This window comes from Lathamus discolor, chromosome 4 (assembly GCF_037157495.1).
Source record: "Lathamus discolor isolate bLatDis1 chromosome 4, bLatDis1.hap1, whole genome shotgun sequence".
In the NCBI taxonomy this organism is placed as follows: Eukaryota; Metazoa; Chordata; class Aves; order Psittaciformes; family Psittacidae; genus Lathamus; species Lathamus discolor.
The window spans coordinates 46,900,133-46,915,476 of NC_088887.1; positions in this window are offsets into that span (position 1 = coordinate 46,900,133).

Sequence of the window (15,344 nt, forward strand, 5' to 3'; positions counted from 1 at the left end):
GAGGGATGTGGACAGGCTGGATTGATGGGCTGTGGCCAGTATGAGGTATGAGGTTCAACAACACAAAGTTCTGGGTCCTGCATTTACGCCACAACAACCTCATGCAAAGCTTAGGGAAGGCTGGTTGGAAAGCTCCTGGGCGGAAAAGGACCTGGGAGTGCTGACTGACAGATTGACACAGCTGAATCACTGCCCTGGTAGTGTTCAAAAAACATGTAGATGAGGCCCTCAGTAATATACTTTAGTGGTGGTCTTGGCAATCTTGATGATCTTACACGTCTTTTCCAACCTAGTTTGTTCTATGATTCACAGGTAGGAAGATCTTTTTTTTTTTTGTGAGAAACCCAGTCTCGTGTCATAAGCACAAGAACCTCCTATCTGGAACTCATAGTAACAGCACTATCCTGGGTGTCCATCAGACATCTCAATTCACTTGAATAAGTTTAGTGGGAGTGTGTGCAATCCCAGACAGGGAGAGAGCTGCATCCTGATCTGACCACGAGTGCAGATGACCTGCCTAAAATCTGCTGGACAAGCAGCATCCCCAGTTTGAGCATCAGGTCAAGTATCAGCCGATGGCCACCTACCTTCAGTTGAAGTAGTGCTTGAAAAATCAGAGATACTGCCTGGTGAATGAGAACTGCCCCAGGGAAACACTTGAGCTGCAACTTAAGATAAGCAAGCATGAAAGGTAAGCAAACCTGGCAAAGACAGACCAGAACAGACACAGGCTAAGATCATATGATAAGACCTGGGATAGCACAAAGCTGAATATGTTATTGGGTGGCCTGCCTGAGGTGAAAAGATTTCTCATCCCCTTTCCAGAGAGATTTTGAAAATAAATCTGCCAGTTCTAAAGGGTATATAAGCCTGACTGGCGTTTGGGTTCTCCTGGAACCAGGCTAGCATGCAATTTCACGTATCCCCAACTCCACTACAGCATGTTAGCTTTTCATTTCCTTATGCTGGCCTAAACACATAGCGAAAAGGTGATTATTTTCTTCCAAATTGCTAGTTAAATATATGTCTTACTGGAATAAAAGCGTTGAGGGCTCAGGTATTTTAGGCTGGAGTACTGGGTTCCCACAATATTTCTTCCTGAACTGTCACTGCTCTTGAAGAAACACTGAAAGAACTTGTTTATACAGTATTTTTGTGGGCCATCCTCTTCCATATTTGGCTGATCAGGTAAAAAGAGAAAATAAATCTGTAGAAAGGACTTTCTCTCAGCTGCCTTGGCACAAACTGTTGACTTTTTAACAGTTTTCCCAGCACTCAGTTTCTGATCCATTAATGCATGTGAAACACCTTTTGCTGTGCTGAGCTTGTGCCTTATAGTTGATTTTTTTGGTTACAAGTAGCTTTTGAGTACACTTATTGTTGCTCTCTGTTCAGCTACAGGATATCTCACTATTTATATGTTTATGCCAAGCTGCTAATCATGCTATGTCATAAACAACTTGTGCATAACAATAGAAAAGGTTTAAAAGCAAAACAGTCTAGTCTTTGGATCTCTTCAACCAGACGTACTCTGGATGCTTTTTTAAGTGCTAGTTTGACTGGACTTTCAAAAACTGATTTTTGCAGTTAATGCAGACAAAAGTGCACTGAGCTTCTTCCATAGGTTGTCTGTGTGAGGCTAGGAAAGCTCCGATGAGAAACCCCCCAGGCTCAGTTTCCTCATTCAGCCACCCAGCCTGCAGTCCTGCTGCAGCTGATGGGGATAGTTCCTTCCTTCCCCTTTGCCCCTGCTATAATATTCGACTGTAACGCTGGTGTTGGCAGCAGCAATCACGCAGCACATGGTCAGCTGGCTCAGGACACTTCTCTGACAGCTATGCCCTTTTTTATGGCCTTGTGTTCAGCTCTGTTCATGAGCTGCTCCATCTTGCTGTGTGGCTGGACACTGGCTGGTGCATCTTCTCAAGCCGCCCCTGACCAGAAGTCAGGCGCAGACACTGCAGTGAGTGTGCAGGATCCTGGCATCCAGGCCACCGGGAACGGCTCCGCTGACGCTAAGTAGGTGTTGAAAAGGCCTCGTTTGGTTGGGGGAGCGCGTGGGCTGGCTGCAGTTTCCAAGTCTGGGACACCACACCCGCAGGCTCACTTGTGCAAAGGCAGCAGCTGCACGGTCCAAGGGAAACGGAATGAGATGCAGCTGCTGGGTCCGGTGGCGAGCTCTGCTCTGCCACTCCCTAAAGCATCCCAGAGGCCACCACAGGTCCCGAGGTTTTCCAAAACATGTTCCTAACCCAGATATGACACACTGACCCTGGGCCCCTATCAAATGTTGATTCACTTCGAATCATGGATACACGTTGAATAAACTAATTCAGTTATTCATGACAAATATATGAAATCACCGCTTATTACAAAAGCAATTCACTTTCAGTCTTGTTATCCTTTTCAATTGCCTCCAGCTCTTAATACCTTAGCCCACATGAGCAGCCAGAGAGATTTATAACATATTAAAAGCAGGGCTCTTTTAAAGGCAATCAGCCTGTGGGAGGTAGGAACCACAGATTTCATCTCTTTTTTAGTGCCCCAACAGTCACATTAGTTTTATTTATTTATTTATTTATTTAAAATCTGCAGTGCGCTAAAGGCTTCTCTGCCAAATGTTACAGTATACTAAAAACCACCTCAAAATAAGGATTTAGAATGGAAAGACTGACACACCAACACTAAAAATGCCAGAGTCCTGTGCTTTTATACTGCTTCTCCTGTGTATATTTTTCCAAATGGAAGGGACTCGTCAAGATTATTAAAGTTGAACATTGACAGTATATTTTATTTCCAAAGTTCTGGAGTAAAACATTCACTTTGACAGAGCAGCTGAAATATCTCTCTCTCCTGAAATCAATGGAGGGCCAGAGTTCTGCAGCTGTGCCTGTGACGTAGAAATTTTAATAGCTTTAGAGAAACAAGAACTGAAGTTGGCACATTCAAATTGTAAATACGATTTGATAATTACAGTGTCTGTGATCTCGTAGTAGCTTTTCCTTCACATCGCAACATTTTCCTTTCAATACTTTTATGTCGGCTCATGGTTTTTATTTACATTTTCTGATGTCACCAGAAACACTCTGGAAAAACTGAAAATATTTCCCTTCAGTAATTACGGGGTGCTTTACTTCTTTAACCTAGTCATATTGCAGAACTGATTTGTTTAGGTTTAGAGATGGAAAGTTCTTTTTATACACTTTTTACTGTGCATAATGGGTGCTGCTGGTAACTTGCTAGGCAAATGACCCCCTGTTCTGAATTACCCCCCAGCCTTAGTAGCCTGCTCTGCAGTTGGAGCTACTGGTGGCCACAGAAGAGAAACTAGCACGAAGCTTCTATGACATGTTTCTTCTGTGCTAGCTGGTATTTTAGTTAATGTTGAATTATGTCAGGGTGCATTTAGATAAAAATCGAAACGCAATTAACGTACCTATAAAGAATTTTATATTTTTTTGATCATTGGATTAAAATTTTGAAACAGGAAATCAAATTAAAAGTAGGATTATGAAAATATGCTTTGAATTTTAAGATGATTGGTTTAGTAAACCATATGTATGCATAATTAGGTAAACAATTCTTTCAGAACAACACATCTTACATAAACGGTCTGATCTTACCACCTTTTACTTTTTTATAGATTAATTTCATTTAAATTGATTAAAAAAGAAACAAAAATCTTATTTTTCTCTTAAGGCTTTCTTTACATTGTCCACATTAAATAGAGACCTTTAAAAATATCTAGTGGTTTCACCATCTTTTATTGGCGGCTTTAAATAATGTTCAGCTTGCCCACATGATTTGTTATCGGCCTTTCATATGTACCTGATGAGCTGATGGAACGGAAATGTCCTTCTATGGGCTGGATAGTTTAACCCCTCTCAGCCCTAAAACCCTGAAAAACCTGAAATTTAAAATAGTTCTGAAGTGCTTTGCAAGCTGTGGCCAGGAGTTTCAAAGTCATCTTCCTATAATAGAATAGATTTAGGCATCCACATCTGGGTTTAGGTATCTGAGTAAAACAGCCTCTTTCTTTGCAAGGGATAAGGTCAATGACAAGAGCAGGCATTTGCCACCTTAGAGATCCACCTTTGATTAGATGCCTAACATCAGGCGTGCAGAGCTGTACAGTCAGATCAGCGTGCAGCAGAGCATGTTAGCTGCTCCTGCAAAATCTGCCAGGGCGGTTACCTTGCGCATTTTATTTTACAAGAGAGAGTGAATGGTTCACCAGGTGGAAATGACAAAAGAACTGGACTTGTTTAACATTCCTGTGGCTCTTACACTGAAAATTGTCTTCGGTTCAGGTTGATGGCCCTTTTCATTGACTAGTAGGTGTGAGTCATCATAGAAATACCTGGGGATCTATTGTTGCTGAAGAAATTAATTCTGCTAAGGGTTGGAACTTACCCTCTGTGTAACGCAATTTCTTTAGTCTCCCAAAAACTCCATAACTAACTCAAGATGGTGGGTTTTAGCAAGGTTTTGAATATGATTTCTAAGCAGGCAACATACATTACATCTGCAGTTAGGTCATTATTCTGTCACTTGAAAAATCTTGGGCAGTTGTCCAAGAAAAATCAGATTACTTTAGATATTATTGCAAAATCATCTGATTATTCAAAAAATGTTAGAAGTTATCTTGGCATCATTAGATATCACTGAGCCAAGAAGATGTCATAATTGGAATACACTGGGGATAAATTAGCTTGTACTTTGTGTAGATCCCAAGTTAGTTTCACAATACCTCTTCAAATTGTCATCAGTTAATGGGAAGAAAGTTTACAAAATCCACTTGTTAAAAACTTTAATTGAGCAGACAAGGAGGCAATCTAAACATGAAGATGTCATTATTTGAAAAAAGACTAGGTCAGTTTATACTGATTGTAGATCTTCTGTGTAGGAATTTTAGGTATTTACACAGCTTTATGCTGAAAGTTTGATTGAAATTATATGAAACTGGTAACTGCTACAGTGCTATGGCAAAGCTTCCCTTACTGGACACTGGGAACTGACTGGCTTCCCAGGACTGAGTTTCTACTTAAACACCCAATAGATGTTTGTGTGGTAAAACAGTAGGTTGCAATAGCTTCTCTTCCCACACAACATGCAGTACTTTGTGGACTACAAACATGGGAGTAAAGGGGAAGTTCCCTCCAGAAACTTCTTATCTTTGATAGCCTCCTTGCCTCTGATTTGCCCTAGCCTGTTTTTCTTATCCAGATGATTCCTTGTCTTTAATCCTTTCTGCTTTTGATTTCTTGTGTATATACTCTGTAGGCAGGGCTGTGCATGAGAAAATACATTACGAATGTTGCTCTTTACCTTCTCAGGAGCATGTGATGATTCAAATATATAAAAATAGGCTTTAGGGAAGTTTCCCAACAAATCACATTCTTTAGCAAGAAGGAGATCCACACAGAACTGCAATTTACCCAAATACAGTTGGGTAGAGTTTTTTGGGTACAGACCAGAATTACACACGATGAGATACGGGAAACTGTCTCTGTCGGGTAAAGGATGAGAAAAGTCTTGGTCATTGCTCAGGCATTCGGATGCTAGGAGAGGAGAGAAGAAGAGAGGAAAGGAAAGAAGAGCTGTGAAATGTGTAGCTTATATACAGTGAGGTGATTTTACTGTGAATTAAGACATATTCAATGGATCTCTAAGAAACTATTGTCTCCTGCAAGCATTTTTCTTATCTCTGGGTCCACAAACTGAAAGGTTCAGATTATCATTAATCTTCACATGCTTTTGTCACAAATATTTGAATTTTAAAATCTATCCTACCTTTTATCTTGGCAATATATAATTTCTAGCTTCTTATTGTGGTCTGTTAAGCCTTCACTGATTTGTAACTCCACTTTGGAAACCATTGAATTAAGCAATAAAATAAAGGCCCAATAAAGGCCCAGAAGTCTTCAAACAGGAAGGCTGGAACAACACGCATTTTCTCCTTCCACAATTTTTTTATATAAGTCGAATGAAAATGCTCTCAAATTCCATCTTTTCACAAGAAAACAATAAGTTAAGTGGAAAAAAAATGTGGTAAAAATGTAGATTTTTTTTCTACCACCTATGACCTAGACTATAGTTTCTTATAGAAAAAAACCAACAAAACCAAACCAAACTTTTGTTCTCATTTTTTGATGTCCAGAAATCGGTAAACTTGATCTATTCAGACATGTCCTGCCTGACTTCTCCCATACAGATCACAAAGGTTCTTAACAATTTAGGTTTGCAATTTAGGCAGTTTCTGTTGGATGTACATATGTGGCATGCAGATGAGATTGGGAATTTAGTCACCTTCCAATCACTCACATACACATTGACTGAATGAAGGATTTTATTTGTACACATTTTTTGAAGGGATATGTTGCACCTTCTAAAGAGAATCTCCATACAAAAAGCCTGTATAGTAGATACGGGGGCAGAAGCCCAATGTCCCGAGAAAGACATAACACAGTTTCCACCAAGAGCGAAACGAAAATAAACACCATGAGCTTGTCAAGAATATATATAAGAATATTCTTGCTAAGAATAAGCCCTCAACGGAACTTGAATACGTAACAACAAACATCTGTCTGCACATTTGGTGCTCATCATTTCAAAAGGGAGGAATTTGCAAGCAGTTACCACACGGCAGTATCTGGCATTACCACTTTCACTATATTTAGAACAGGAAATGATTGCATTAACTGACACAGCAGTCCCATGAGTGCTTCAGGCAGAGACTGCCACTGAAGGGAGTGGCCATGCCTCACCCCCCATGCTGCTCCCTGCTCCTGCCCCAGAGCCATCCTCCACTCTTCATGCAAAAGCATCCTGTGTGGTCCCTCAGCCTCTGGGCTGAGGCACAAACCCATGTCAAAGACCCACTGACAAGTACCCCAGTTCACTGGGTGGGCAAGTGAGTAACTGCAGTGCTGGTACAAAGCAGGTCATGATGTGAAAAGGAGAAGGATGGGCAGCTGGAGAAAAGCAGATGTGCTGCACTGGCTTAGTCTGTCTTAGCCACTGTATGAAACTGTGGCAGCAAACATTGACTTCTGCTTCACACATGCGCAGGGACTGAATTTCCTTATAATTGCATTCTTTACAATCAGATATCTCTATTTATGGCTGAGGAATATTCGGCAATTTCACAGTTATTTATTATGGAACAGTAACATTGGTACAATGCAAAACTCAATTTCATATCTGAAAATCCTGTAGTTTGAGGTTAGCATCCTTTCACAAAGAATAATGATTCAAGGGGTATCAGCAGGTCTCTTGATCCTACACTTAGAGCAAGTATGACCAGCCTGAAAATCCATGAACAGGGAGCAGGTATGCCTGGGGAATTTACACTTGCCTTTCTTAATGAATTTACCCACAGAGACTTTCCATATAGTCCTTAATTATAATGGCTTTTCACCACTTACTTTCCCCCATAGAAAACTTTGAGAGGACTTAGAACATGGAATAGAATAGTTAGGGTTGGAAAGGACTATAAGATCATTTAGTTCCAACCCCCCCACCATGGGCAGGGACACCTCACACTAAACCACGTCACCCAAGGCTCTGTCCAACCTGGCCTTGAACACTGCCAGGGATGGAGCATTCACAGCTTCCCTGGGCAACCCATTCCAGTGCCTCACCACCCTCACAGTAAAGAACTTCTTCCTTATATCCAATCTAAACTTCCCCTGTTTAAGTTTTAACCCTTGTTAAAGGGTTAAACTTAACCTAGTTACCCCTTGTCCTATCACTACAGTACCTAATGAAGAGTCCCTCCCCAGCATCCCATCCCTATAGGCCCCCTTTAGGTACTGGAGGGCTGCTATGAGGTCTCCGCGCAGCCTTCTCTTCTCCAGGCTGAACGGCCCCAACTTTCTCAGCCTATCTTCACACAGGAGGTGTTCCAGCCCCTGATCATCCTTGTGGCCCTCCTCTGGACTTGTTCCAACAGTTCCATGTCCTTTTGATGTTGAGGACACCAGAACTGCACACAATACTCCAGGTGAGGTCTCACAAGAGCAGAGTAGGGGGGCAGGATCACCTCCTTCGACTTCTTCACTCTTTATACTCACTGAATGCTTCTGTGGGAGATGGCAGTATCCAAGTTGTGTATATGGAATAATTCACATTAATTTTTAATATTTCTGAAGATAAACATCAAAATTATTACCTGGATGAATTTCTAGGCTTTGTGGTTAAGAACACGCTTTATCTTTGACAATCATTTTAAAAAATGCTTATTACATTTTCCCAGCACATTTAATGCGTTTTCTCCATCCAGTTGGGATTCTAGATATTTAATGCTCACAGCTATGTCTCTATTAATCTTCATTCATTTATCTGTAAATATCTCATTGTCTATTACTCATGGCCAAAGTAGTAGTTGAAAGTAGCAGCAGGGTTTTTTTGAGAAAGGGAGAGTGAGTATCAGATTAAAATTGTTTGAGCAGGTTAGTTCCTGATAATGTAGATAAAATCACTTTCTGTATCTGTGCTGTAAGTCTGTGTTATAGACAGCCTACCATAGCCATCATCTTTTCCTTCAGAAAAAACATTATTGGGAAAATATATGGAGTCTGGGAGAAACCAGTAGCTGTGAAAAAGCTTTCACTCAAGCAGTCATGTCTGATAGCAAATTCCAGATCTTAAGCTTGTTTTTCAGTGGAAGAGGATGAAGAGGGAGTGAGCATAATATCTAGCCAAGTGTCATGCCAGGTTTGCTTTAGCATTTGGAAAGAATCAGGCCCTCATTTGCTCACCAATGCCTGAGAATTAGATACCTGTTTTACCTGCAAGCAGAATGAACCACAAAGAGTTAAATTCTTTTCTGAGGCCACTAAACCGAGATTCAAGTTTCATTTCCCTGCTGTGGCCATTCTCTGTAAATAATGTACCTGAAACTGTCAATACATCTAAGTATTAGGAATGATAATCCAGTTTACACTGACAATGAAGTTAGTGGAGATAAGCCTGTTCAGTGGATCTAAGCCAGCAGAGACTTGGGTGTTTAGCCCACAAAATGCTAAGAAGCTGATGAAGTTGCTTCTTCTTTCACCTGCAATACTTCAGATTGCTGCAGTGAAATGGGTTTGTCCAAACAAACCAAATACTGTTACTCCACAATCAGACATTCTCTTTTACTTCTTGTGAATGATAGCAACCTAAAAATTGAAAGTAATTCGAAAGCTAATTAAAAAGGGGCTCTTTTTAGACAAAAGTTTTCAGATAAACTGCTTACTGAGAATAGTCACTGGAAGGTACTTCTCTGTTTGGTGAATATGAATAGTCACATACATATGTAATCAAACACTTTGGTTTTACATTTCTGAAAAAGCTGATGGATGCCTGGCTTTATAATCCTAAATAATTAAAGCCAAATCAGATCTTTTAACCACGTTGATAATTATCCTTTATTATTTGCATATACATACATACCTAAAAGATAAGCATAAATTTACGTAGATATTAAATGTTCTATATACCTCACACAAAGAGTGATACATGTCTCATGGTTGCAACTCAAGCTAAATTTGTATTTTTGCAAAAGCAAACAGAAGAAAATCAGGCATTAAGAGTGTATACTGCAGGCCAATGGACACATCATTATCATATTATCACATATTGATGACATTGTTTGTAATATACAATATACATTACGTGTGGAGAGATATTTTAAAATTGGAAGCTGCAATATCACAAAATAAGTCAGAAGAAGAATCCAAAGAGCAAGGTCAATTTTTCCCAGCAAATTACTGTTCCATTGTTGGGTTTATTTTATCTTAAGATAAGTACTTTCAAGATTTTTGGTTGCCAGCTACCAACTGAAAATAAGTTCCAGTCATGCAAGAACGCCTGAAGTTTCTTTTTGTCTCCCTGGCCACATCACAAGAGCTTGAAGACAGAGTTGAAACATCTGCTACCAGGATAAGATTAGTTACCAGAGCCTAGAGAATCTACACTAACTTTAATCTGATAACGTCTTTATATTTCAATAGCTGCATCTCTTAAACTCTAATTACATTTTTTATGAAATGCTGGAGAGCCAGCACACATAAAAGAGATCGTAAGTGTCAGCAAATTTAAATTAAATGGATAAGAGCTAGCTGACTGTAACGACAGAAATACATTTTTACTTGCTTTGCAGAAAACTGGACATCTTTTCAGGCTTCATGAAAAACAAAGGGCCATTTTTTCATGAAAACCGTAATTATTGGACTTTGTAATGTTTTCTTGGCAAAATGATAGAGTCAGGATATGCAAATCATGCTTTTCAACTTAGGTAATTTGAGAAAATAGTTCATAATTAGTCTATGGTAGAATTTTATTGTCATAGCAGTGTGCAATGGCCACATGAACCATAATAAACCCATTGTTTCAGCAACATCTTGTGGAATTAGGGTGGCAGTCTGTACCCCAAAGTGTCAGTCTCTCACTAGAGGATGTCTGGGGGTCCATTGTCTTCTCATTCAGAGCTCTTCTTAGACTGATGTAACTTTACCCCATGGAGCTTGGAAAACTAATTCTCATTTAGTGTTGTCTAAAAAGCAACCCTGAACTTTAGTGTAATGCCTTGAGTGTTTCTGGCTAAGTTTCGGTGTCAGGGGGGCTGTGGGCAAGCACTGTGAGACGAGGCTGGGGCTTCCCCCAGCCATCTCCAGGAGACCCATTGCAGGGCACAGCTAAGCCCCTTAGCCAGGATGGTGGTGCCTCTGGGAAAAAGTGTTTAAGAAAGGGCAAAACACCACATGGCAATGTGAGGAGTGAGGAAAAGCAGTGAAAGAAAGAGTCCTGCAGACACTGAGGCCAGTGAAGGAGAAGAGGAGGTTCTCCAGCCAGAGCAGAGGCTCCCCTTAAGTCCTTGGAGGATATCATAGTGGAACTGGTACTTTGCTGCAGCCCACAGCAGAAAAGATATCCACACTGCTGCCCATGGAGGTAGATATATCCTTAAGGCACGGTAGCTCATGAAGAGTCTACACTGGAGTGGGTTCTGATAGGAACTTTGTCTCGTGATAGGCCTATGCTGGTGCAGGTTTATCCTGAAGGACTGTAGCACATGGAGAGGACCTGTGCTGGAGCAGGGAAAAGTGCTGAGAGGACAGAGCAGCAAAGAACTGCCCTGAACTGACTGCAAGCCCCATGCCCCATCCTCCTCTGATGCCTGGGGGGGAGGAGGGAGAGGAGCCGGAAACAAAGAAGCAAATATGAGCCTGAAATATTCCCGGGGTGGGAGGAAGATGGTTTATTTTTTCCCTTTGTTTCTCACTATCCAACTCTTATGTTACTTGGTAATAAACTAATTTTCCCCAAGCCCAGTGTGTTTTGCCTGTGATGGCAACTGGTAACTGATGTCCTTGCATTTATCTCGACTATGAGCTTTTTAATCATGTTTTCTCCCCTGTCCTGCTGAGGAGGGGGAATGAGAGAGTGGCTGGTGGGTGTCTATGAGCCGGAGAAGGCCAACCCACCATATGAGTATGGTAGTTTCTGTTACCTTTTATAAACAACAATATCTGTTTTCTTTTACAATATACTGCCACTTCTTCAGTGTTTTTAGTGCAGCTCAGACAATGTTCTCGTTTCACAGTGCAGCAAAATATGGAACTCAAGAACTGCACATATACGGCAGAGAGAAACACATGCCAGATGCTCACAGTGATTTCTGGCTTATCTTGCCCTTAGTGACATGAATCATTTTTATAGTTATAATGCCTGATACAGTTTCTGGAACCAAAAGACTCCAGAAATTACCTCTCGAATGTCACACATTTGAAATCAAATTATTCAGCTTCAAATAATTAAATACCATAAAAGACAAATAAGACAACTCTTTGAAGATACCACAAAGCTAAGTTAATATTTTGAAGAGCCAATCATTAATTTAATGTGAGTAATTATTTTGAAATGGAAATATTTCTGTGGGGCAATATTTTAACGCACTAAACCATTGAATAAAATGAAAAATGTGCCTAACAGCAAACAAAGAAACCACAACTAATGTGTGCCTAAGTAAAAACATAGCACATAAAAAAGGTGCAAGGTACCCAAGAATGTATTGCCAGAAGACTTCGCAAATACAATTTTTCTGAAGTTACTGGAAGGTTTAAGGTTAGCCCTTATATTACTGGTGGAAAACTTCTGTCAAGGCCAGATCTCATAAGATGTCATGTATCATCGCTAAAGATCATATATGAATCTCAGTGTGCCATGAATCTAAGACTAACTAGGAATGTAAGGCCAAACACAACTACTGAGAAAAAAAATTAGATTCTACTGCCTGAGTACAAATATCCATATTATTGCTTATCTTTTCATTATCGCATTATTTTATTCCACATTATTCTCAGAAAACTGAAGACCACTGTACTGTTATATCCATCCTGGTCTGCTCCAAGCAACTATCCTTCCATCAATCTCAGCAAAACTGTATCTCACTGAAGCATGTTCCAGGTGTCAGCTGACATTATAGTCTCAGCTGGTCATTAACTTTGTTTAGCAATATTATTTTCAGACATATAACACAGTCCCATCCCTTTTCTTTATTTTCTTTTGTGGGCACAGCTATGGGCATTTTGCTTATCCAGGAACCTAGCACAGTCAGCAACCTTTCCAGGCCCATTTCCATTTGAATGGACCTTTCTGAATAAAAAGGACTAAATAAAACTCCTCTTAAGACCTTAGTGATTCTTTGGAAAGAGATTAATACAAAGTGGCATGAAGAGGTCTGTGCTCAATACTTTGCTGCGGGTACACGGTACCACCATTGGGACTTTCCTGAAAGTCAGAACAAAGTTCTGCCAGCATTAGTTAGAGGTATTTTGCATCTTGTCAAAAATTAATTTCTAATCAGTACAGTAACCAAAGAATAACTTAGAGGAAACAATTCATCGTACAGAAAAAGATCCTAAAGTCATGAGTAAGTTGGTTTTCTGTGGACATCTCATTTATTCATGAAAAACAATCATATAGTTCTGTATTTTTGCCGCTGTTAAAAGTCAGACTCAGATACCATTATACACCGAAAGTACCTGAGGTAGTCATCAAATACTATCCTAAGCAATGTGTACCTTCTTTCCGGAGGACAGCAGTAGGTCCAATTCTACATCCAAAATGCAAATACGAAGAATGAATTCCATCTATGTTCTGAAGATTTGCACAAGACCTAGTAATCACTTAATACCTAAGCCCTCAAAACAGACATCTAACTCCACAAACCATTTGTAGAATTTCTCCTGGCCTAATATATGCTATATACTTGAAATACATATGCTATTATTTGGGACTTGTTTATCCAGGATAATATATAGATTCACAACATTGATGAATTTTAATTTAATCTTGGAGATAACATATTTCAGAAAATTATGGGACATCAAAATCTGTGTCAGAGCCAGGCTAAGTCTGAAGCTGCTAAAATATAAATCACAAAGAAAAAAGCCCCAAAACAACAACAACAACAACAAAACAATTTCCCCAAAACCACAACAAAGCACACACCTTCCACAAGAAACTCTCAAACAAGTTTATCCTACACAAAGGGTACCTTAGCAAAACAAAATATAAGGAGATAGTTAATGTATCATATTGATATATCAGTTATGGTGGTTTCAATTTCACTGTTCTGCACAGCAAGTCCAGTGCCACCACTACATGTTTCAGTTGCCTGGTCCCATATCTTTCAGACCGAGCAAAGACTTGATACAAAGCACAGAAATGTAAGCAAAACCTTGAAACAAAACAAAATTTGAGAGCTTTGGAGCAAAATTTGTGGTTGCATAAAGTTATGAAAAATTTTGACTTTGTTTTTTCTAAATCTGATAACTTTACATGAAGACACAATAACAGTTTGTCTATGAGTTTGTTTGCCACTGCAGCAAGGCGGGCTGTAAGACATAAACATTACTTTCTCCTGAGTATCTTCTTATTTTCTTCACTCATAAAATAAAGCTGACCTAAACTGAAAGCTTAAAGTCACTCTTTAGTATAAAGAAGTATAGCAGTATCATCTTTTTTGTAATATGAAGTATAGGTATATGACTGCTTGCCTCAGGGAGAATTTTGCTAAGAGTTTAAAGATTCTGTGAAGGACAAGGAAAGCACTCCCCAAGTGTGAAAGATTCACAAGTAAGGATGTGTATGCTCAGTAGAATGCTCATCTGATTTCAGTACAATAATTAGCACATGGATTAAATGCAATATTAAGAGTGAGTTGTATTTATGCAAAGTTGGATTTAGGGGAGCACAATCCTGTGTTTTCCAAGGTTGGCCAAATTACTGCATTTATCTGAACACCAAAAATAAGATGGATAGGAAGAGGGAATATAATGATGAACTAGAGTTATAAAAAGTGGTTATTAAAGAATACAATATAGTAAGTAATGTAAGCAAGAAATAGGATTAAGTAAGGCTTAAGGAGTAGAAAAAACATTTGTAGAAAATATACAATGGTTTAGAACCAGGCTGACAGTTTTCTGTCAAAGGTTTTACTCCCTCAAGCTTCACGGAGCTTCACCATGCTTATCCCAATGAAGGCTTTCATCTAGATAAATATGTACAATATCTGAAAAACAGGGCAAATAGCAAAGAAGCCTGGAAGAAAAGTTAAGACCAAAAATAATTGTAAAGGCATTCAATACAGAAAAGTTCTACAGCCAAAAAGTTGTAGTTCTTTAAATTAAAAAGGGTTACCCCCCCCTTCCTTGCCATGGCACAAAATCTAACAGCCTCTATTATAAAAATATATTTTGAGTCATTCCATTGGAAAAAACTTTTTTTTTTTCTTAATAAAATCAAGTTTTGTGAAAGATCTGGAACTTTTAAGAAGACATTCCAAACTATCTGAGGAGCCGGGAATATGAGGGTAAAAGAAAACATTAATTTCCTGGCACTCAAGGCTTTTTACACTTCTTTTTTTATCTCAATCATCCAGTATCACAGGTTGTTTAATATTTAATATTGCGAATTATTTGACCTAGGTAGAAACAAGAAGCGTATTTTCTGCACAAAGCATTCAGAATGTCAGTCAGATTACAACTAATGGCAGTGCTGAGGTTTATGAAAACTCCTGCGGTTCACTTAGCCAAAGAGCTTTCTGGCATCACTGAGAATGACATATTATAATCACTGTTAACACTTTAAATGATTAAATAAAAAGATATTTAGTGTAAAACAACCGATGTGTACAAAGAAAGGCTGAAATATTATCTCTGGTCTACAGATAAACAACCAAATTGCTGTCTACCATTTTATTGTCCTTTTCCATCAGACATGCCACTACTGATTTCAATGCATCCCAAATGAAGATAACAAGCCATATCTTATGTGATGACTCTTACCATGCA